We start from the raw sequence: 25066 nt of genomic DNA on the forward strand, positions 1-25066 counted from the left end.
ATCTTATCTTAATACTTTTATGTACAAAATAATGAGAGGAATCAATTGGTGTAAAGAAAACACATAGTTGTTTCGAAAAAAAAAATGTAATTTGCAATTAACAATTACATCTTTTTTTTTTTAAACAACTATGTGTTTTCTTTACAACAATTGATTCCTCTCATTATTTTGTACATAAAAGTATTAAGGTAAGATAATCGAAAAATGAATATTTTACTAGATATTTTATGGTTTATGTAAAATTAAGAAATGATTTCAAGCCTCATAACTCGGAAAGTACTTAATGAAAACTAACTTAATTATAGTGTTTTGGAAAGCTCTCGAGATAAGCTACAAGAATATGCAAAAGCATATAGGGTGTCCCATTTAAAAAGTTGGAGGTAACCTTCACATAACCTTGACAACGCTATTCGAGGTCATAATAATGTTGCTGTGTAATGCGCTACATAAAACCCTATAACTTTTGTATGAAACATTTTTTTTTAAAATGCGTGTTTTTCGAAATATTAAGGGGTTTCCACACTTTTGCTAAACCCTGTATATTAATGTTTTATAATGTCTGCGCGTATGAATGACTCATCACAAAATAATGCGATACTTACTTGATATACATGTAATGCTTCCAATATATATATATATATATATATATATATATATATATACATACATACATACACACATATATATATATATATAAAGTTTTTTAAATTTTGATCGATAAGGAATATGAAAACTTGAATATAATACGTTATTTAATTTTACGTTTTTAATTTTTAATTTATAATTTATAATTTTGTGATTATAAAATATATATATAATATTTTCAAATAATATTTGAAAATAGACAAAAGATATGTAGATAATTTTAGGTACCATCAATTATTATCCTTTTTTTCGTCTTTCGAAATATATTAATGTTTTTTAATTATATAATTACCTATAAATAACAATGTCCAGATTTATGATGCTCTCGTTTTCCAGAAAATCCGGAATTACAACATGATTTATTTGCAAAGTTTTATTCAGGTCGTTCCATTTATCAAACAAGTATAGAGTTATATTTTGAATAATTTCGTATGCAAATGCGCAGTGTATTCCACACCACATATCAGCCCTGACTATACTTTTACTTGGACCAGGCATGAAAAACATATTAGTCCGGTTCAGAAATACAAAATAATTAGGCCTTACAAACGTAGTATGAAAATGTGTTATCATCACATTTTTATTCATTTCCAATTTTTGTATCGGTATATTTGATAAAACTGTGTAATATTGATGAAGTTTTATAATAATATTATAGGCGGGCGAGACGGAAAGAGATTTGGGCAAACTTGGAATCATGTGTTGGATCCCAATAGTATCAATATATGTTACCAACCTATCACATTTAGAAATATAAATTAATTATAATAAATAATTTTCGTCGATAATAAATTTTCGACAATTACATAGAAATATTAAGAATTGAATAAAGAGAAGTTATATGGATGCAATTTATATATAAGAATAATACATATAGAAAATTATAGCATAGAGTCCTTCTTACTATTTTGTTCTTTATCTCGTATAACATTATGTAATCTAATAATGATCTTGATAGTATTTTGACATTAGTAAAACGTAATGGTCATGAAATGTTTACTTTAGAATATGCAGGTACAAAATAAATAATTAATATTTAATAGTTAATATTTCAGTACCAAAATTATATATATATATATATATATATATATATATACAGGGTTAGGAAAAAGTCTGGATACCCCCGAAAATTTTGGAAACTAAGGGTTATGGAGGAAAACTTCAAATACAAAAGTTGTAGGATATCAAACGCATCTCATGGTAACCTTGACTTTGACCTTGACAGCGACCTTGAGGGTTGTTTCAAGGTCAAATTGTTTTTTTCAAATGGAACCCCCCATTTTTATTGCATATTCTTATAGCTCATCTCGAGAGCTTTCCAAAACACTATAATTAAGTACCTTTTCGTTAAGTACTTTCCGAGTTATGAGGCTTGAAATAATTTCTTAATTTTACATAAACCGTAAAATATCTTGTAAAATATTCACTTTTCGATTATTTTACCTTAATACTTTTATGTACAAAATAATGAGAGGAATCAATTGGTGTAAAGAAAACACATAATTGTTTCGAAAGAAAATATATAATTTGCAATTAACAATTACATTTTTTTTTTCGAAACAACTATGTGTTTTCTTTACAACAATTGATTCCTCTCATTATTTTGTACATAAAAGTATTAAGGTAAGATAATCGAAAAATGAATATTTTACTAGATATTTTACGGTTTATGTAAAATTAAGAAATTATTTCAAGCCTCATAACTCGGAAAGTACTTAATAAAAACTAACTTAATTATAGTGTTTTGGAAAGCTCTCAAGATGAGCTATAAGAATATGCAATAAAAATGGGGGGTTCCATTTGAAAAAGCAACTTCACCTTGAAACAACCCTCAAGGTCGCTGTCAAGGTCAAAGTCAAGGTTACCATGAGATGCTCCGTTTGATATCCTACAACTATCGTATTTGAAGTTTTCCTCCATAACCCTTAGTTTCCAAAATTTTCGGGGGTATCCAGACTTTTTCCTAACACTGTATATACAGGGTGTTTCATTTTAATCCGACCAGTCGAATATCTCGAAAACCAAGCCCGGGAGAGAAAAATATTTCAGACAAAAGTTGTTTGGTTTCGAGGGGGCCATAAGATGGTGACAATGATTTGACCTTGAACAGTCATTTGAAGGTCACATAAAGGTCAGCTTAAATTTCTTAAATGGAATAACCTATATATTTTTGCACATTCTTGTAGCTTATCTCGAGGGCTTTCCAAAACACTATAATTAAGTACCTTTTCGTTAAGTACTTTTTGAGTTATGAGGCTTGAAATAATTTCTTAGTTTTACATAAACCGTAAAATATCTTGTAAAATATTCATTTTTCGATTATCTTACCTTAATACTTTTACGTACAAAATAATGAGAGGAATCAATTGGTCTAAAGAAAACACATAGTTGTTTTGAAGAAAAAATATGTAATTTGCAATTAACAATTCCATATTTTTTCTTAAAAACAACCATGTGTTTTCTTTACACCAAATGATTCCTCTCATTATTTTGTACGTAAAAGTATTAAGGTAAGATAATCGAAAAATGAATATTTTATAAGATATTTTACGGTTTATGTAAAATTAAGAAATTATTTCAAGCCTCATAACTCAAAAAATACTTAACGAAAAGGTACTTAATTATAGTGTTTTGGAAAGCTCTCGAGATAAGCTACAAGAGTGTGCAAAAATATATAGGGTGTTCCACTTAAAAAAATTGAAGTGACGTTCACGTGACCTTCAAATGACTCTTCAGTGTCAAACCAATGATACCATCTTATGGCTCCCTCGAAACCATAAAACATTTGTCTCAAACATTTTTCTCTAAAATGCTTTGTTTCCAAAATAATTGTGTGCGTTAATTAAAACGGCTCACCCTGTATATACAGGGTAGACCATTTTAATCAATACACGCGAATATCTCAGAAACACTGCATTAAATCGAAAAATGTTTCACATATAAGTTGTATGGCTTGAAGGGGGACATAAGATGGTACCATTGGTTTGACCTTGGGTGGCGTTGTCAAGGTCAGGGCAAGGTCACTTTGGATTTTTTAAATAGAACTCCCTATTTTTTATTACATATTCTTGTAGCTCATCTTGAGAGCTTTCCAAAACACTATAATTAAGTACCTTTTCGTTAAGTATTTTTTGAGTTATGAGGCTTGAAATAATTTCTTAATTCTACATAAACCGTAAAATATCTAGTAAAATATTCATTTTTCGATTATCTTACCTTAATACTTTTACGTACAAAATAATGAGAGGAATCAATTGGTGTAAAGAAAACACATAGTTGTTTTGAAGAAAAAATATGTAATTTGCAATTAATAATTCCATATTTTTTCTTAAAAACAACTGTGTTTTTTTTACACCAATTGATTCCTCTCATTATTTTGTACATAAAAGTATTAAGGTAAGATAATCGAAAAGTGAATATTTTACAAGATATTTTACGGTTTATGTAAAATTAAGAAATTATTTCAAGCCTCATAACTCAAAAAATACTTAACGAAAAGGTACTTAATTATAGTGTTTTGGAAAGCTCTCGAGATAAGCTACAAGAGTGTGCAAAAATATATAGGGTGTTCCATTTAAAAAAATTGAAGTGACCTTCACGTGACCTTCAAATGACTCTTCAAGGTCAAACCAATGATACCATCTTATGGCCCTCTCGAAACCAAACAACTTTTGTCTGAAATATTTTTCTCTCCCGGGCTTGGTTTTCGAGATATTCGACTGGTCGGATTAAAATGAAACACCCTGTATATATATATATATATATATATATATATATATATATGTATGTATATATATATAAATTGCAATAAAATTAAAATAAATTTCAATATTACAGAATATTAGAATAATAACTTGTTTTAATTCATTTTAATCAATATAATGTGATTATTGACATTGATATATAACCTAACCATTCGATACATAATTTTATACATATTATAGAAACTGCATATTTTAGTGATAATTTGTTAAATGAATCACATATATATGTTTTTAGTTATTCACATATTATAGCGAAAATGGTTTCTAAATAGTACTATGTGTGCGTGTATGTGCATGTTTAAATACATGAAACAACATAAATATAGCTTATATGTATACTTAATATTATATATTTATATTTAATTTTATATATAAAGTGTTTATCAAAATTGAGTAAATGTTCAGGATCTAATCAAAGTTTGTTAGTGACTTCTATGAAATATAAATATATGAACAAAAAAATTCATATAAACTTCATCACAAATAATTCATACGAAACTCATGTGTCTGGAAATGTTTTCTTTCCGAATTATTATAACTTTTATAACAATTTTTTACATCTGTGTCATCAGCTATATTATAGATTAATTTTATGTTATAAACGCCTCGGTAATAGGCTTCATTAAATATAAAAATGAAATATTTGCCAAAATTTTGAATTTCAAATAAGCAAGTTCTATGAAAACATAAACATAAATCTTTCAGAATTATATTATTTAGATTTTGAAAACAATTCAAAACACTACCGGAATATTTGAATTCATCCGACTGTTGATGATAAAATGTTATATAAAACGTGCATTATTGCTGATTTAATTAAATTGATTTTTATTTGCAGTTTACATTCATTTTAATAATAATAATAATAATAATAATAATAATAATAAATTGCAAAATTTGTTACTAACAATAAGATCTTAAGTAATATATAATTAAAAATGAAAACTTTTCAGATAGGCACATGTTTATATAAATGTCTTTTCTTAGAAAACATTTTTTAATAAATAGAATGTTGTACCAAGATTGTGTCATCCTGTAATTACTACATATTTAATATTGAACAGTTACTTACCATTGTCCTTCATTTCTTTTATAAAACTTTTTTAAGCCTATATCATCAGTTATATTATAGTTTAATTGTATGATATAATCCCCCTCCAATAGATAATTCGAGAATACATATTCGGTAATGTTCCTCCTATTATCATACCTAGCCGGTTTTACCGGTTCATAAACAATCTTTTTTCCATCAAAAAATTTTATTGGATCATTAATCACTGTTGTATCGATAATACGTTTTATGTCTAAATACAATTGTATTCTTCGAATTGGATGTATTATCTTAATACTAATATTACAGTTGCCGACAAAAGCATCCTCTTTAACATATAATGTAAAAATGATATCATATTGTTTCGCTAATATATCGGATAATTGCCTGTATGTGCCTTCTTTGGATAGTTTAGTTATCTGGTAATCGTATGAAAAGACCGATACGATGATTATTAAACTGCTACATAATAATCGTTTTACAAACATGATACTACTTTCTTAGATATCTGTAAAAACATTCTTATTGGAAAAAACAAACGGACAAATTAAATACAACATTGTCTCTAGTAATAGTTTAATGGAAATAAAACAAACATATAGATGTACTTAATTTTAATTAACGACTTACTCTGTATATTGAGATATATCGCAAAATGTATGCAAATGTATGTCCTCTTATAAGAATTAGCCGCAATAAATCAATGTTTTATCCATTATCATCAGTGTAATAAGAAAAATATATATATACAGTTATGACTTCTTAATATCTCGAGAAACTTCCAAAGACTAACAACACTTGGGGTTCGCGATATTGTAATAAATATGTGTGTCATGTAAACACACAACTTCTGAGGTCGATAACAGACGTTTTGATCGAGAAACGGTATGTAATAGCAAAGCACGGTATCGTTTTTCCCACTCGAAATGCGTGCTACTAGTGGCCGAGCGCCGTAAAAAAGCAGGCCCGTCTATTTCGCGCCGATCTAAAGCAAAAGAGACCACCGTCTCGCGTAGAATACAAAAATATCTATAAATATATATATTTGAATTTTTCTATACTATTTAAAAGTAGTATATTCCTTTACCAAAAATTTAAGAATTTTTATAATTTACAATATACATTCAAATGAAATTTTATAAACTATATTATTACGAGATTGTATCGGTAAATTGTCTTTGAACAAGTTAATGAAAAAACGTAACTTATTCACACTAGAATATAATATTACAGTATCATATATAAGAGAATATAATGAATAACTATTATTTTTTTAGATTTTTGTTTATGAGTTCTTTCAAATTTACTTGGTGGATTTATGAATAAAACAACAGGAAATCCCTCAAATCGATCAAATCAATAATCGTGTCTTTCTTATAACGAAGAAGATTTTTAAATTTAAATTGAGAGAGGTTTTTTTATTCACAATATGGAATAAAAATATTATAGAGATAGCGTGCTCCAAGAATTATGCCATATAATTTATTATTAAATTAAGAACATTAATAGTACATTAATAAAACATATTCGTAAAGAATAATTTTTATAGGATTTAAAATATTAACAACATATATTAATATAACGCACTAATTTGTTAATATTTATATACAAGTATATTTAAATATTAATTATATGTACAGTATTTTATAATATTAATTACATATATAATATTTTATTATATACAACGTTCATAATGATTATATATTATATTAAAATTGTAATCTATACTATATTATTATCCACTATTAAATCACATATATGTATATTGCACATTAATATACATGTATTAATTTATATGTATTAGCAAATAGTAATTAATGCAATACTAATGTACATATATTGATATACATTATTAACATAATATAATAAAAAATATATAATTAATATAATAAAAAACTTAAGACAAGTTAAAATAAATAGATAAATATTAAAATGTAATTTAATATGTATTTATTAGGTATTTAATAAATAATTTAATAGGTAGGAGTTACAGTGTAAGGAAGGATCCAGCATTCAACTTGTTTTTATAATATTAACAAAATATATTAATCTACGTATTAAAAAATAACTTTCTCTCATTTGCACAATTAATAGTACGATTTAAATATCTCAGATTTGTAGAGCGATAAGAAAATTGGTAATCATGCGTGAAGTAGTCTTTATAATACAAAACGCATCGAGTATCATTGCAGGACAATTAAAATCCTATCTCCAGTATAATTAAAACCCTAAGAAATTAAAACGCATTTTATTTTACATATTACTTAGGGGCATAACTTTGACAACATATGTCAAAATCAAAATCATTAGTGGTGGGGAGCATATATAAAGATGAATATATTTATCAGAATTTTTTATTAATAAAATTATACCAACAAAAAATTCTAATTGAAAGCAATAAATATCATTAACTCCCAATAAATGTAGCGGATATATTACATAACTTTTTAGCACGATTGTGACTGTGACGAAATAAGACTTCCGTGTGTCTACTGTATTATCTCGTCTCCGGGATGATCTTGACCTAATTACCTAGCTGCAGGAATATATCACGTTATCTGTGCTGAATGCAGGTAATTCATATGCGTGGTAAGCTTCAGTGAAGAAGGAGGTAAGATGATGCAAAGGTACGCGATGTTACACAGTAAAAAATTGTGCGTCCATATGTTAAAATTTTCTTGTGTTACCACATTTTGATTTATACTTCAATGTAAAATTAACATGCAACTTATATGTTATTATTTTTATAACGAATTCATGTGTTACATTTATGTCTCCTTTATAACTTAATACTTCGTATATGTCTCTTAGAAATGGAATATTATTTTGAGCATTTTGAACATAATCATTTTAAACAATCAACATGTCTCAAAATCAGTTTAACATTCTAAGAAAAGTTAAAGTGACTCTTCAAATAATCTTGAACTTTAACAGACAAAAATAATCAAATTTACTAAAGTCAAATGTTTCTATTACAAATAATTTAAGTTAAAATAATTACTATTATGTTAATGTCCTCAACATTTCTTACGAGTTATTGTAACTATTTTTTCATGTAATTTTTAATTAATTTATATGTTATTTCTACATTACACTTAAAGTCACATTAACATAAATAAATATAAAGTATCTGGTCAATTATTTAACATTTTTAGTTTGTCAATAAGAAACATACGACGAATGAGTTATTTTAACTTAAAATTTAGAGTAGATTTTCTGGGACATGTGAAAAATGTTATAATTAACATTTTATTTTTTACTGTGTATAGATGCCATATCGTATCATAAGACAAAGACTGGGTCAAGTTTAGTGGAACATGGATAAAGTAATACTGGATTCTCACTTTCAAGTCCCTGTAGCCTATGGATCGCACATACACTTGCGGGAGCAAACATTTGCGACGCGTGTTATACACAGCACTTTATATGAAAAAATGCTTTTTTGCTGATTTATATATACGAAATATAAAAACTATGTTAAGCACAATTGCTCGTGCTTAAATAATGACACTTATCAGAACAAATTACATTATTAATTTGCTTCGTATTTTTTCTCTTCACAACAATATTCGAACGGAGAGAATTCCAAAAGAGGAGGAAATTAACAAGATAATTTTGCTTATATAGAAAATATTCATCCTTCATTCGTAATGTAAGATCTTGTATTTGGAAGGAACTGTTAAATACATTTTACATACGATCATTAAATTCTTCAGAGCTTATCTCTCGAATTTAATAATATGAAGAGTGTTCTTACAGAAGAGTGCTTTCCTCCGTTCTCCATTTTTACATTTTTCACCGTGCGCGTTTAAAGTATCTTTATTCCATCGTTATCTTTAGCAAACAGATGAATTCTTTTTCCTTTCGTCGTGAAAGAAAGAGGCTGAGGTTTATAAATATCACTGCGAAGCAAAAAAAGATATGTATCTATTCGGCCATTGATTATTCAAGTACGTAATGTTCTACATTTTCTTAATTAATCTCTGCCGTGCCGGCAATCTTTTTTTTTCATTAACATTCATTAGTTGTCGTCAATATCGCGGGAGATAAGGGTCGGAAATAGTTTCTCCTAAAGTCCCACCGATCTTCACAAGATTATGGATTCATCCTTGGAAGTCCAGTAGGTGGACCGAAGCAAAAAATCGAAAGTTTCTCTGCTAGCGCCGAGATGGGCACGAGATAAATTTTAATATACCGATGAATTTTGTTCTCCTCATATACGTACATCGTATCGATACGGTATCTGATTCCATTTGACACAATAAGCTACTCTACTCGTGTTTCTTGGATTTTTGAATTCATACACAGGCTATATAATAAAAATAATAAAATAATATAATATAAATTTTTTTAAAAATGTGATAAAAATAATAAATATAATAATAAAAAACATAACTCGTGAATGTCTTTCAAAATTATCCAATATGAGCAAAATTCCAACTACGATTTTATATAGTTTGCATTCAAGCAGTAATCTTTTCATGTAAATTTCTTCGTAAAAATAATTACCTTACACAAATTATTTAAACAGCATATTTACGCGAAAATTTATTAACGAGAATATCTCTACATATTTCATTATATAATACAATCATCATCAAAACATATAATCTAATATTTTGCAATTATAATTGTAATGTTATCATAGCTCGAACATATTTTTTATCTACAATTACATAGATTTTTATGGTCCTATTTTGACGAAGTGTGGCAACTGAATACTTGACTATATTATGGAATTCACGATATATATATATATATATATATATATATATATATGGGGAATTCTTTTTTAAATCAGCCACCCCCCCTGCCCATTTCAATTTTGGGGAAAAAAATTTTTTTAGCACACGAAAAAATTTGTCAAGAAGTCTAGTTTTTGATGCCGTTAGGTGTTTTAAAAAAAAAAAATTTTCTAACCTCAAAAAAACTGTCTAAAGTGAGGCATCTCGCAAAAAAATGCCATTTTTTAGTCAAAAATGATCGAAAAAATTATAATTCGTCAATAATTTTGACCAAATTACTCATTAAAAGTATTTTGGGGGTCGCTGAACAAGAATCCGATGTCAGATTTCAAATTCAAGATGGCGGATCCAAGATGGCGGACAATATTTTTCTTACTGTTGACCGATTTCTACTAAATTCTGTATGTAGGGGTTTTTGGGATCGCTGATTACGATTCCGAATTCGAATTTCAAATTCAAGATGTCTGATCCAAGATGGCGGATCTTAATTTCAAATTCCAGATTGCGTATCCAAAATGGTGGACAGATATTTTCTTATTATTGGCTGATTTCTACAAAATTTTGTAAACGGAAGTTTTTGAGGTCTCTGATAACGAATTTGAGCTCAGGTTCCAAATTCAAGATGGCGGATCCAAGACGGCGGACATTACTTTTTTAAAAACAGACATTTATGTCCACCATCTTGGGTCCGCCATCTTGAATTTGAAACCTGAGCTCAAATTCGTTATCAGAGACCTCAAAAACTTCCGTTTACAAAATTTTGTAGAAATCAGCCAATAATAAGAAAATATCTGTCCACCATTTTGGATCCGCAATCTGGAATTTGAAATTAAGGTCCGCCATCTTGGATCAGACATCTTGAATTTGAAATTCGAATTCGGAATCGTAATCAGCGATCCCAAAAACCCCTATATACAGAATTTAGTAGAAATCGGTCAACAGTAAGAAAAATACTGTCCGCCATCTTGGATCCGCCATCTTGAATTTGAAATCTAACATCGGATTCTTGTTCAGCGACCCCCAAAATACTTTTAATGAGTAATTTGGTCAAAATTATTGACGAATTATAATTTTTTCGATCATTTTTGACTAAAAAATGGCATTTTTTTGCGAGATGCCTCATTTTAGACAGTTTTTTTGAGGTTAGAAAATTTTTTTTTTTAAAAACACCTAACGGCATCAAAAACTAGACTTCTTGACAAATTTTTTCGTGTGCTAAAAAAATTTTTTTCCCCAAAATTGAAATGGGCAGGGAGGGTGGCTGATTTAAAAAAGAATTCCCCATATATATATATGAATGATAAATTGTTGTTATAAATTTAATATGTATTATTAATATTTTAAATATATAGTATTAATTGTTTGAAACTCATGAGCTTTGTAAATTTCATATAATTTTTAATTTATAATAAATCACATGGCACAATTTTCTTATACACCTACATGTCTATTTCTTTATACTTCTTGTTACATATATTTAAAGAAATGTAACATATATACACTCGCGTGCATTCGTGCGAATATTTACACACGCACGCGCGCACTAATGCAAACATATTATTTTACGCGCCTACATGAGCAAATAGCGATATTTTTGAATAAAAAAGAAATTATAATCATGAATCATTTTTTTCTGTAATTTATAACAATACAGAAATTATCAAATTTAATTCACTTGATGTCACATAAAAATCACTGCTTTTTGTTAGATTGCTATATTGATATATAGATTAATATGTATATTCGTGAATCGCTGCATACTATCCGATTTCAATCCGAATTCAATCTTTGGATGTTCGTTTGAAAAACGGCGTTAATTACAAATTATTATTTAATAAATTTCTCTTTTCTAAAGCATCATAGAAATAATTCATATTTTAATTTATTTTTCATTGAGGAATATTGTGCTTCTTTAGTTCTGTTTGATTTAAGTTTAATTCCATGTCTCATATTTTATATTTATTCTTTTTTTCTTTTAACTGAAAAAAAATTTTATTTCCAGCTGTTTCTTTCTTTCTCTATTTGTTTATATTTTTGTCATGTGTTATGTTTAGATTCTACGTAAAATATTATTTCACATGCGCCATTAAATTGTTTTTATGTAAGTTTCACACAAACGAGTAGATGATTCTCTCTCAGCGTATATCCATGTTCTATGATAAGAAACATAGAGATATATTGTAAAACTAATTATTCGTTTGAATAGCATGACATTATAAGACAGTAAAATAATTCTCGTTGTTACATTTTATCAAAACAGGACCGCAAAAATCTATATAATCGTAGATAAAATATATTCGAGCTATGATTTATATTCTCTCCGCATATTGTAACGTTATAACTATAAAAAATAGATTGTGTTTTGATGATTATATCATGAAATATGTAGAGATATTCCTGTTAATCAATTTTCGCCTAAACATGCTATTTATATAACTTGTGTAACGTAATAATTTTTATGAAGAAATTTAAATGAATAGTATGCTTGAATGCAAACTATATAAAATCGTAATTGGAATTTCGCCCATATTGGATAATTTTGAAAGGCATAATTCACGAGTTATATTTTTTATTACTTTTATTATATACTCTGCGTACGAATTTAGAAGTCCAAGAAATACGAGTAGATTAGGATATTGTGTGAAATGGAATCAGGCACGATATACGTACATAAGGGGAACAAAATTCATCGGTATATTAAAATTTATTTCCAGCCTATCTCGGCGCTAGTAGAAACCTTTAGTTTTTTGCTTTGGTCCACCTACTGGACTTCCAAGAATAAATCCATGATTTTGTGAAGGCCGGTGTGACTCTAGGAGAAACTATTTTTGACCCTTATCTCCCGCGGTATCGGCGACACTCAATAAATGTCAATGAAAAAAAAAAATTGCCTGCACGGCAGAGATCAATTAGGAAAATGTAGAACGTTATGTACTTAAATAATCAATGACGGAATTGATATGTATCTTCTTTTGCCTCGCCGTGATATTTGTAAACCTCATCCTCTTCCTTTCGCGGCGAAAACAAAAAGAACTTATCTGTCTGCTAAAAATAACGATGGAATAAAGATGCTTTAAACGCGCGTGGTGAAAAATGCAAAAATGGAGGACGGAAGAAACAACTCTTTTGTAAGGACACTCTTCATATTATTAAATTCGAGAGATAAGCTCTGAAGAATTTGATGATCGTATATAAAACATATTTAATAGTCTTTTTTAAGAGATCTTATATTGATGCATGAAAGATATTTTCTAAGCAAAATCTTATTAATTTCTTCCTGTTTCCGAATTCTGTCTGTTCGAATATTGGAGTGAAGATAAAAACTGCGGAGCAAATTAGTAATGTAATTGATTCTAATAAGTGTCATTATTACGAGCAATTATGTTTAAGATACTTTTGATATTTTGTATGTATAAAAAAGCGTTTCTTTATATAAAGAGCCTTATAGGCATAAACGTGTCGCAAATGTTTGCCCCCGCAGTGTATATGCGATCCATAGGCTGCGGAGACATAAAAGTGAGAGTCCGGTATTACTCTTCGACTGTTCGAAGGTTGAAAGATCAATAATCGGGTTTAAAATGCGTCGATACATATGTGTAATTATTTGATTGTATAATATATGAATATAATGTAGTTGAAAGCAAAATTGAATTAATTTCCATCGATTGTTATCGACTGTATCGAGATTTGCCGTCGTAATTTTTTAAACTTTGTTTTGATTTCATTTACCGTTCGATATAAAGTTAATGTGAAATGTGTTATATAATATAATTATAATATATCTATGTTTAATATAGAATATCCATCAGGGTTTCTCTTTTTTAAAAAATAGGTCTATTAGAGCATAAATATGTGGAAATTCTAAACAATCTGCAATAATACTTGAAATATATTCGTTCATGTGAAGTATTCATATTTTTATATTATTATATTATAAATTGAAAAGATATTATAAGAAAGATCTTACATACAGGGTGAGACATTTAAAATATTACAAGCCATTCTTGAAAGTACACATTATACCTATGAGAAATACAGAAAATTACATTTATTATATGTTTATATACGTCTATAAATATCTAATAGCCATCTTTCCAACCTATCATTTCTCACTGGATAGCAAAAATTGTTTTAAGTAAAAGGTATTTCATTTAAAAGAAAAAAAAGCAATATATACATATTAGTCTGAGTTTGGGGTGTAAGTGCCAAAATATAAAGATCAATCTAGATTTTTTAAATGGAACCACTCTATTTTTTTTTTATATAAATCGATTCGTCACAAATATTGGCATAAAAAGTTATAAAGATACAATGGCTAGAAATTGAAGTTTAAAAAATATTATATATTTTACTTTGACATTTTATATAAATTTTATATAAATTGTGAAATACCGTAATATATATATATATATATATATATATATGCGGTAGCTAAGGTAAGAATAGAATTTGAAATTTTGAGTCCTCTTGGGTACAATTACACGCTATTCTATTGCTGTGCGAACTAATAACAGAAACTCTTGTGAACGACAGTTCCCGTCCCCTGATTATCCTGGCCACCTGTCAGCGATTACTCGTAGATACATAATCCGATCGCTGTTTGTCGATGATAGGCAACGTCGTACAGAACGTATGCACGTGCAAGTTATGATTACACACGATGATCATGTTTATTCGCCGCTGTAACCGGCGTTTGATCATCCGAAGATCTGGAACCGCGATGTATGTGCATTTCATCCGTAATGGCAATATATACAAGTTCACGATTGCAAACACGATCTCCGATGCTGCCGAACGCTACGATGCGCAGCATATATCTCGCTGCCTAAAAGCATCACCGAACGCATCACGCAAATTATAGATGTAGAAAGCACATTAAATTTAATCAATGTACATGTGTTGCGATTGAATGTGCCAAATAATTCTCTTCGTATTATAGAGTATCTTTTTAAATGTATTATACAGGGTGAGGTATTTAAAGTGTTGCAAGCCATTTTTGCATAAAATACGCATTATGACAAAGAACGTTTTAGATAAAAACCATTTCGTTTGGAGGAGAAAATAATAAGGATATTAATTTGATCTTGGGTGTAAGTGCTAAAATTTTATAAAGGTCAACTTAATTCTTTTTGTTAATGGAATACATAGTTGTTTAAAAAATATATATATACAATACAAATATATACAATATACAAAATATAAAATATATATAATATATATATATACTTTGCTTGTTACAAATTTATATTTATTTTAAAAATAACTTTCAAAATTTTTTTTAAATATTTTTTTAAATAACAATTATATATTTTATTTACTAATTGATTCTTTTATTATTTCTTTTATTATTTTATACATAAAGTAAAATAAAATGGAAGAATAAATATTTTACGGTATTTCACAATTTATATAAAATTTATATAAAATGTCAAAGTAAAATATATAATATTTTTTAAACTTCAATTTCTAGCCATTGTATCTTTATAACTTTTTATGCCAATATTTGTGACGAATCGATTTATATAAAAAAAAAATAGAGTGGTTCCATTTAAAAAATCTAGATTGATCTTTATATTTTGGCACTTACACCCCAAACTCAGACTAATATGTATATATTGCTTTTTTTTCTTTTAAATGAAATACCTTTTACTTAAAACAATTTTTGCTATCCAGTGAGAAATGATAGGTTGGAAAGATGGCTATTAGATATTTATAGACGTATATAAACATATAATAAATGTAATTTTCTGTATTTCTCATAGGTATAATGTGTACTTTCAAGAATGGCTTGTAATATTTTAAATGTCTCACCCTGTATGTAAGATCTTTCTTATAATATCTTTTCAATTTATAATATAATAATATAAAAATATGAATACTTCACATGAACGAATATATTTCAAGTATTATTGCAGATTGTTTAGAATTTCCACATATTTATGCTCTAATAGACCTATTTTTTAAAAAAGAGAAACCCTGATGGATATTCTATATTAAACATAGATATATTATAATTATATTATATAACACATTTCACATTAACTTTATATCGAACGGTAAATGAAATCAAAACAAAGTTTAAAAAATTACGACGGCAAATCTCGATACAGTCGATAACAATCGATGGAAATTAATTCAATTTTGCTTTCAACTACATTATATTCATATATTATACAATCAAATAATTACACATATGTATCGACGCATTTTAAACCCGATTATTGATCTTTCAACCTTCGAACAGTCGAAGAGTAATACCGGACTCTCACTTTTATGTCTCCGCAGCCTATGGATCGCATATACACTGCGGGGGCAAACATTTGCGACACGTTTATGCCTATAAGGCTCTTTATATAAAGAAACGCTTTTTTATACATACAAAATATCAAAAGTATCTTAAACATAATTGCTCGTAATAATGACACTTATTAGAATCAATTACATTACTAATTTGCTCCGCAGTTTTTATCTTCACTCCAATATTCGAACAGACAGAATTCGGAAACAGGAAGAAATTAATAAGATTTTGCTTAGAAAATATCTTTCATGCATCAATATAAGATCTCTTAAAAAAGACTATTAAATATGTTTTATATACGATCATCAAATTCTTCAGAGCTTATCTCTCGAATTTAATAATATGAAGAGTGTCCTTACAAAAGAGTTGTTTCTTCCGTCCTCCATTTTTGCATTTTTCACCACGCGCGTTTAAAGCATCTTTATTCCATCGTTATTTTTAGCAGACAGATAAGTTCTTTTTGTTTTCGCCGCGAAAGGAAGAGGATGAGGTTTACAAATATCACGGCGAGGCAAAAGAAGATACATATCAATTCCGTCATTGATTATTTAAGTACATAACGTTCTACATTTTCCTAATTGATCTCTGCCGTGCAGGCAATTTTTTTTTTTCATTGACATTTATTGAGTGTCGCCGATACCGCGGGAGATAAGGGTCAAAAATAGTTTCTCCTAGAGTCACACCGGCCTTCACAAAATCATGGATTTATTCTTGGAAGTCCAGTAGGTGGACCAAAGCAAAAAACTAAAGGTTTCTACTAGCGCCGAGATAGGCTGGAAATAAATTTTAATATACCGATGAATTTTGTTCCCCTTATGTACGTATATCGTGCCTGATTCCATTTCACACAATATCCTAATCTACTCGTATTTCTTGGACTTCTAAATTCGTACGCAGAGTATATAATAAAAGTAATAAAAAATATAACTCGTGAATTATGCCTTTCAAAATTATCCAATATGGGCGAAATTCCAATTACGATTTTATATAGTTTGCATTCAAGCATACTATTCATTTAAATTTCTTCATAAAAATTATTACGTTACACAAGTTATATAAATAGCATGTTTAGGCGAAAATTGATTAACAGGAATATCTCTACATATTTCATGATATAATCATCAAAACACAATCTATTTTTTATAGTTATAACGTTACAATATGCGGAGAGAATATAAATCATAGCTCGAATATATTTTATCTACGATTATATAGATTTTTGCGGTCCTGTTTTGATAAAATGTAACAACGAGAATTATTTTACTGTCTTATAATGTCATGCTATTCAAACGAATAATTAGTTTTACAATATATCTCTATGTTTCTTATCATAGAACATGGATATACGCTGAGAGAGAATCATCTACTCGTTTGTGTGAAACTTACATAAAAACAATTTAATGGCGCATGTGAAATAATATTTTACGTAGAATCTAAACATAACACATGACAAAAATATAAACAAATAGAGAAAGAAAGAAACAGCTGGAAATAAAATTTTTTTTCAGTTAAAAGAAAAAAAGAATAAATATAAAATATGAGACATGGAATTAAACTTAAATCAAACAGAACTAAAGAAGCACAATATTCCTCAATGAAAAATAAATTAAAATATGAATTATTTCTATGATGCTTTAGAAAAGAGAAATTTATTAAATAATAATTTGTAATTAACGCCGTTTTTCAAACGAACATCCAAAGATTGAATTCGGATTGAAATCGGATAGTATGCAGCGATTCACGAATATACATATTAATCTATATATCAATATAGCAATCTAACAAAAAGCAGTGACTTTTATGTGACATCAAGTGAATTAAATTTGATAATTTCTGTATTGTTATAAATTACAGAAAAAAATGATTCATGATTATAATTTCTTTTTTATTCAAAAATATCGCTATTTGCTCATGTAGGCGCGTAAAATAATATGTTTGCATTAGTGCGCGCGTGCGTGTGTAAATATTCGCACGAATGCACGCGAGTGTATATATGTTACATTTCTTTAAATATATGTAACAAGAAGTATAAAGAAATAGACATGTAGGTGTATAAGAAAATTGTGCCATGTGATTTATTATAAATTAAAAATTATATGAAATTTACAAAGCTCATGAGTTTCAAACAATTAATACTATATATTTAAAATATTAATAATACATATTAAATTTATAACAACAATTTATCATTCATATATATATATATATATATATATATATAATTATTATTATATACAGGGTGTCCCAGGTATTTTCCGTCCAAAAAAAAGGGCAGATTCTCTGGCCAATTTAAAAACGATTTTTCCTCAGCGAAAATGTCGCGGCACTAATAGTTTTCGAGTTATAAACGATTGAAAATAAAGAGTTTTTCGTAAACTAAGACTTATGGGAATAAAATATTAATAAAATCACATTCTTTAGTTAATTTTAGGTAGAGTTTACTTTAATAGAATTTTAATTTAAGGCTTAGTTAGAAAGATACATGATGACAAAAATTGGGAATATGCAAAAAATAATGATCTCCCTCGACATTTTCGCTGAGGAAAAATCGTTTTTAAATTGGCCAGAGAATCTGCCTTTTTTTTTGGACGGAAGATACCTGGGACACCCTGTATGTATATATAAATATTAAAGAATTATAATATGTTTTATAAATTTTTAATTTCAGATATTATTTAAATATTAATATGTATTATTATACCTATATTATACTTATAATAAAAATTTGATTCAAGATAATAAAATTAATAAATATTAATAAATAAAGTTACAAATATAGAACGAATCAAATACAATTTAAAAAATAAATCAGAATACAATTTAAATTAGATGATACATTTTTAGTACATTAATAATATAATGTTAAATATATTGCAGATACTTTCTCATTTAATATAATTAGAATTATTCATATAATACAACATAATTTAATTATGATATAACATAATTTAATTATAATTATTTATATATTATAATTATGAATGCAATTTATATTTAATTTAACTATAATATAACATAATTTAATTATAATTATTTATATATTATAATTATAAATATAATTTACACTTTGCATTACTTCATGTAAATAAGGATATAAAAACATCAGTGCAAATATGAATTGCAGGATAAAATAAATCCTTGTAAATGCATTTAATCATATATTATTAATGCACATAAGCATAAATAATAAATCGATAACTGTAAACATTATAAATAACTATTTTAAAGAAAGATATATAGATATATTCGCATCATAATTATTACTTTCATTAAACGGATATTATTGATATTTTACAAAATTCTGAAAGTAATTTTTTTGACTTTTGATTTCGAAAAAACGTGTTTGTATCTTGCTTTGAATATTTAAAATATATTGCTTAATACTTTCGACCTCTTCGACATATCTATTCAATTCGCTTGTCTAAAACAGATTATATCGATATTAATTATTAGTGAATAGCAACTATCAATTATCAATAAATACTATATTAAATATTATCTCGTATATATACATATACATACATATATATATATATATATATATATATATTATAAACATTTTATTTATAATAATAATCTTAAATATAATTGGAATAAATAATAATTATAGATTATGAAGATTATATTCTCTTCTCAGAATCAAAATTTTAGTTATCCCGAAGAAAAAACGGAATTTATAAGTTTGTAAACATTTTAAATTACTATGTCGATTTCTATGCAGGTTTCGCATATTTGTAAAAAATTTGCCAGCAATCGAATAAAGTGATATGAATTTTAAGAAATTAGTAAAGCTCTAAATGTGAAACATAAATTTAAATTTTTCGAACTAGGAAGAAAAAGTGAAATGCAGATGACAGTTATAACCTCAGTTTCAGAGAAAATTAATTTTTCTTTCAAAATAAATCGTTATACATGGAATACATTTCTTTCCTCAATGCGATACTAAATATCGAAGTCTTAATTTAAGATTTTTATTAAAATAAATAATCCCTAATCCCTATAAAAAAGCGTAGGCGAAAAAATATCGAGATGAAGTTGCTGAAACAAAAATGAAATCATACTGCTATTATACTACGTGTACTATTACTTTATGTGCATAGTGTTGCACTATATTTTATTTAACAATTCTTATGTCTGCAAAGAATGTTTATAAGTAATATTTTGTAAGTAACTCTTGACAAATAAAAATTCACAGAATTTAGAATTAGCGATTTTAAATATAAAATTAGAAATTTATAAGAGATATGGCTATTACAGAGAAAATATCATTATATTATAATATTATAATTATTATATCTAGCAGGCCATTGCATTAATTATTGTGTTAACCTATAATTATCACAGTTTTAGTTTAACAAATGACTCATGTAATATTAGAGTATGCTAATCACATTACCTAATAACTCTCTCAATCATATTGAAAAAATATTTCAATTTATTTAACTAAGAGCTATTTAACATCTCAAAGCTATAAATTCTCTTTTCAAATTTATATAAATCTATTTTTTATTAAGATCACTAAAATTTCCAAGTAAAGAAATTCTCTTTCTCTTTTGCTTTCGCTTACTCCCATGTTCTTTCTCACTCTCTTATTCACTAAGAATTATAATACACTACTAAAAAAAAAATAGGGAACACTTTTTGTACCCGAAAAATTGGGCTATTTTTAAACCGCTGAAATTCGTCGAAAAATCATCGTAGACAAAAAATAAAAAAAGTATTTTGAAGCTTGAAGCTTCAACTTTAACGTGCAATTGGTGATTTTAAAAAATTTTTTTATCTTTCTTATCCTGCGCTTTAAAAAAGAACACATTGTTTAATTCCTTAAAATTATATATTTTTAACACACCGAAACTTGATAAAAAAATTTTTCTCGAGAAATTCAACTAAAATTTCATAAACTACATTTTGCCTGAAACGCTTTTCGCCAAAACGCTTTTTTTTAAATTTTCTTACGATTTTTTTGACCAAATATACAATTTTGAAAATAAACCAGTATTTTTTATCGAACTACAGAGTGTCAAAAATACGTAATTTTAATAAACAAAACAATGTCTTTTTTAAAAGCATAGAACAAGGAAGATAAAAAATTAAAAAAACTAACGATAGCGAGATAACGAGCGCGTTAAAGATGAAATTTCAAGCTTCAAAATGCTTTCTTTATTTTTTGTCTACGACAATTTTTCGCCGAGTATCAACATCATATCTAAAAAATGCTGGTTTATTTTCAAAATTGTATTTATTTTTTATATTACTCGGTCAAAAAAAGTCGGAGGAAAATATTTAAAAAAGCTTTTCGCAGAGAAAATGTAATTTATAGAACTTGAGGTGAATTTCTTGAGAAAATTTTATTGTTAATGTTATATCGTCTTATGTGGCGACTCCCGTGGCGATATGTAATAGATTCTCAGTTAAAGACTTTTTTCTTTTGTCGATCCTCCCCGGTATGCGCATCTCTTTATCTTCGTGCACTCGTCATTACGCAGTAATCACGCGAGTGTCGGGTCGTTTCGCTTTCCAATAAAGTATCGTAACAGAGTTTATTAGCAAAGAATATTTTATTTTATCCCTGACACAATCGTCCCAGCTCCACGGCCCCTTTTATATCAAGAGTTAAGTTGCGTGTTAAAAATATATAATTTTAAGGAATTAAACAGTGTGTTCTTTTTTAAAACGCAGAATAAGGAAGATAAAAAAATTTTAAAAACCACCAACTGCGCATTAAAGTTGAAACTTCAAGCTTCGAAGCTTTCAAGCTTGCTTTTCTAATTTTTTATCTACGATGATTTTTCGACGAGTTTCGGCGGTTTGAAAATAGCCCAATTTTTAGGGTACAAAAAGTATTCTCTATTTGTTTTTTTTGAGAAGTGTATTTTAAAAACAGTATATTTTTGGAAATTAGAAATAAAAATATGGTTATTTTATAAAAGAAATTAGATAACATTAATTTTTGCTTGTCGCTTTGAGATACTGTGACTAAATTAATATATTCTATATGAAAACAAAAAATATCAACGATTAATAACGGAATATATGTATATTCGATAAAATGATATTCATAAAATTTACCTTTACTTTCACATCTTTCTTTTTCATATGTGAAAACCATGTTACCTTCTTATATTCACTTAATTCAATTGGAAATAGACTAATAAATATATTTGTTAGGAAGTCGTTTATCTAAAACAGATTATTTTGATTATATTGAACAACAATATTTAATGATAAATTGATGTCGCATTATGGTTATTTATTTTATATATATATATATATATATATATATATATATATATATATAAACACATGCAATTTTTACCTCTCTGAGTTGATTTGTAGAATAAACATGATTAATAATAATAATAAACGTTGCATACTCGCTAACTTGTCTATAACAGTAAAATAATAAATTTATTGATACACACATAAATTGTTAAATGATAGATATATATTTACGGAGAAAACTGTATTACTTAGGTTTTATATTTGCAAGATTGTGTAATATGAAACTGAGTACTGCAGAATTCTTTGCATGCTTCGCGATAGTAAAAAGAAAATAATTAATATAATCTTGATCGGAAAAATCTTTTAAAAACATAATCGATGTTGTACTATTATTTTTTATTAGATTTAAATAGTCTTTGATAAATTGTGAATCTTCAGGGCAAGACAGATATTTTAAAAATTTAGTGTCAAATTTTTCTTTTCCCAGACGATATACTCCCCACCAAGGAGAATCTTCATTGCTAAGAGAATAGTACAATACTCTTAAACCTTGACAGTATGTCCATTCTTTCCACCATGGCAAAAGCCTACGGGATTCAATAACAAAATCAATAATAAAACAAATTCTGTTATAAAAGTTTTGCATATATTAACCTAATATTTTGATCAAATAATTTAACAAATTATAATTTTATAACATAATCTAATAAAGTTAAATTTTGATCAAATAATGTAATAAACATTGCACATGTATATACAAAACAATTAAATTAAAATGATCGGGAATATACAAGAAAAATTACGTATTTTTTTCGGGATCTGCGAGATGTCGATTTAAGTTATGTTGGGCTTTTTCTATGCATATGCGACCATCAAGATTACATGTCCATTTCGCAGCCTCCACTCTTAAACTCTTTGTAAGATCGTGTTCATTGGAAACTTCATTGTATCCAAGTTTGTCAAGCAAATCGTATAATAAGTTACTCATTTCCATCTAAATATATAAGTGCATATATATTGTTAATTGACATAAATTTTATATTTTTCGATTCTTGCATTATATTTTGCTATATAAAAAGATACCTTCCGCAATTATATTTTACATGATTTTATATATAAAGAACGTTCTACGTTAGTAAAAAGCTGTGAATTTTTTTTATAAAGATATCTATTATATAGCTGTACTTATTATATACGTATTTACACACAAATTTGTATTTTTTTATGTGCACATTCACACATGCTTAACACATGTCCATATCATAAAATAAACATACAGAAGTGCATACATTCTATGCATATATTGTAGACATGTAGACATACATTTGGACATTATATGTATAATATAATGCAACAACTTTTTAACTGTTTGTGTATTAAACACACAGATAACTAATATATATGTTTCCTACTAATTTTGTATCTCAAAATTGATGATATTTAAATCGTCATTATGAATATCATGCTGTGATGGAAATGGCAACAATTCTCAAATTTTTCCCTCTCCAACTTCTTATAATTAATAGAGGAGGCCGGGGAAAAGTAACATTTTTTGTATTATAGGTCACTAATTAATTATCGTTAGATATATAAAAAAAGATTATATGCTAAAAAAACTCCATTTATTGTTCTATTATTATACCTATGTTTCAATCTCAAATAATGGATATTTAAAGAACTACTATAGTTTCTCGCAAGTACGTTGATTGTTACTTTTATACTAGAACAAAAGTAACATAGTATGGGGATAAAAGTACCAGTTCTTATTTTCGAGAAAATAAAATAAATATGACTTTTTTCAATTTAAGGCAACTTTTATTATAATCTTTTATTAAGCGAGATAACTTTTATTATTTTGTATTATGTTATGTTAAAATAAAAAATAAAATAAATATTTATTTTTATCATCTTTGAAAAGCTTAAAAGAAATAATCTTCGTTAAGCAAAATAATTATAAGTAATATCATAAAATAATTATATTTAATATCACACCAGTTTTCTACTTTTTTAAGTCTAAATAATAGTTTAATTCTAAATAATAGTGTAAAAATTGTATGATAATTACTTATACAAAAGAGATTGATATCTATTCCGAATCACAATTATGGCATACGTAATAAGAATCGCCTTTGGTACAGTTATTATGGGACCAGCTCTTACATTCTAAGCATTGAAACATGTTACTTTCGTCCACAAAGTGTCGTGTTACATTTGTCCCCAAACACATTTTTTAGAATAAAAGCATTATAATCTAAATATGATGCAAACCTTAGCCAAATTAACTATAAAAACTTATGAATACATTTTAGAAGAATACACCGGCAAATAATTACGTCAATAT

At 27.0% G+C, this 25066-nt stretch overlaps 1 pseudogene; it reads right to left on the reverse strand.

The window, feature by feature from the left end:
• Positions 1-19772: 19772 nt before the first annotated feature.
• The window catches only part of LOC145961410 (aminopeptidase N-like), a 28323-nt pseudogene continuing 23029 nt past the window's right edge, over positions 19773-25066 (reverse strand).

The sequence above is a fragment of the Camponotus vicinus genome, unplaced genomic scaffold (genome assembly GCF_025532165.1).
Source record: "Camponotus vicinus isolate PSW18456_S1 unplaced genomic scaffold, iyCamVici1.0 SCAF_11, whole genome shotgun sequence".
Classification (NCBI taxonomy): Eukaryota; Metazoa; Arthropoda; class Insecta; order Hymenoptera; family Formicidae; genus Camponotus; species Camponotus vicinus.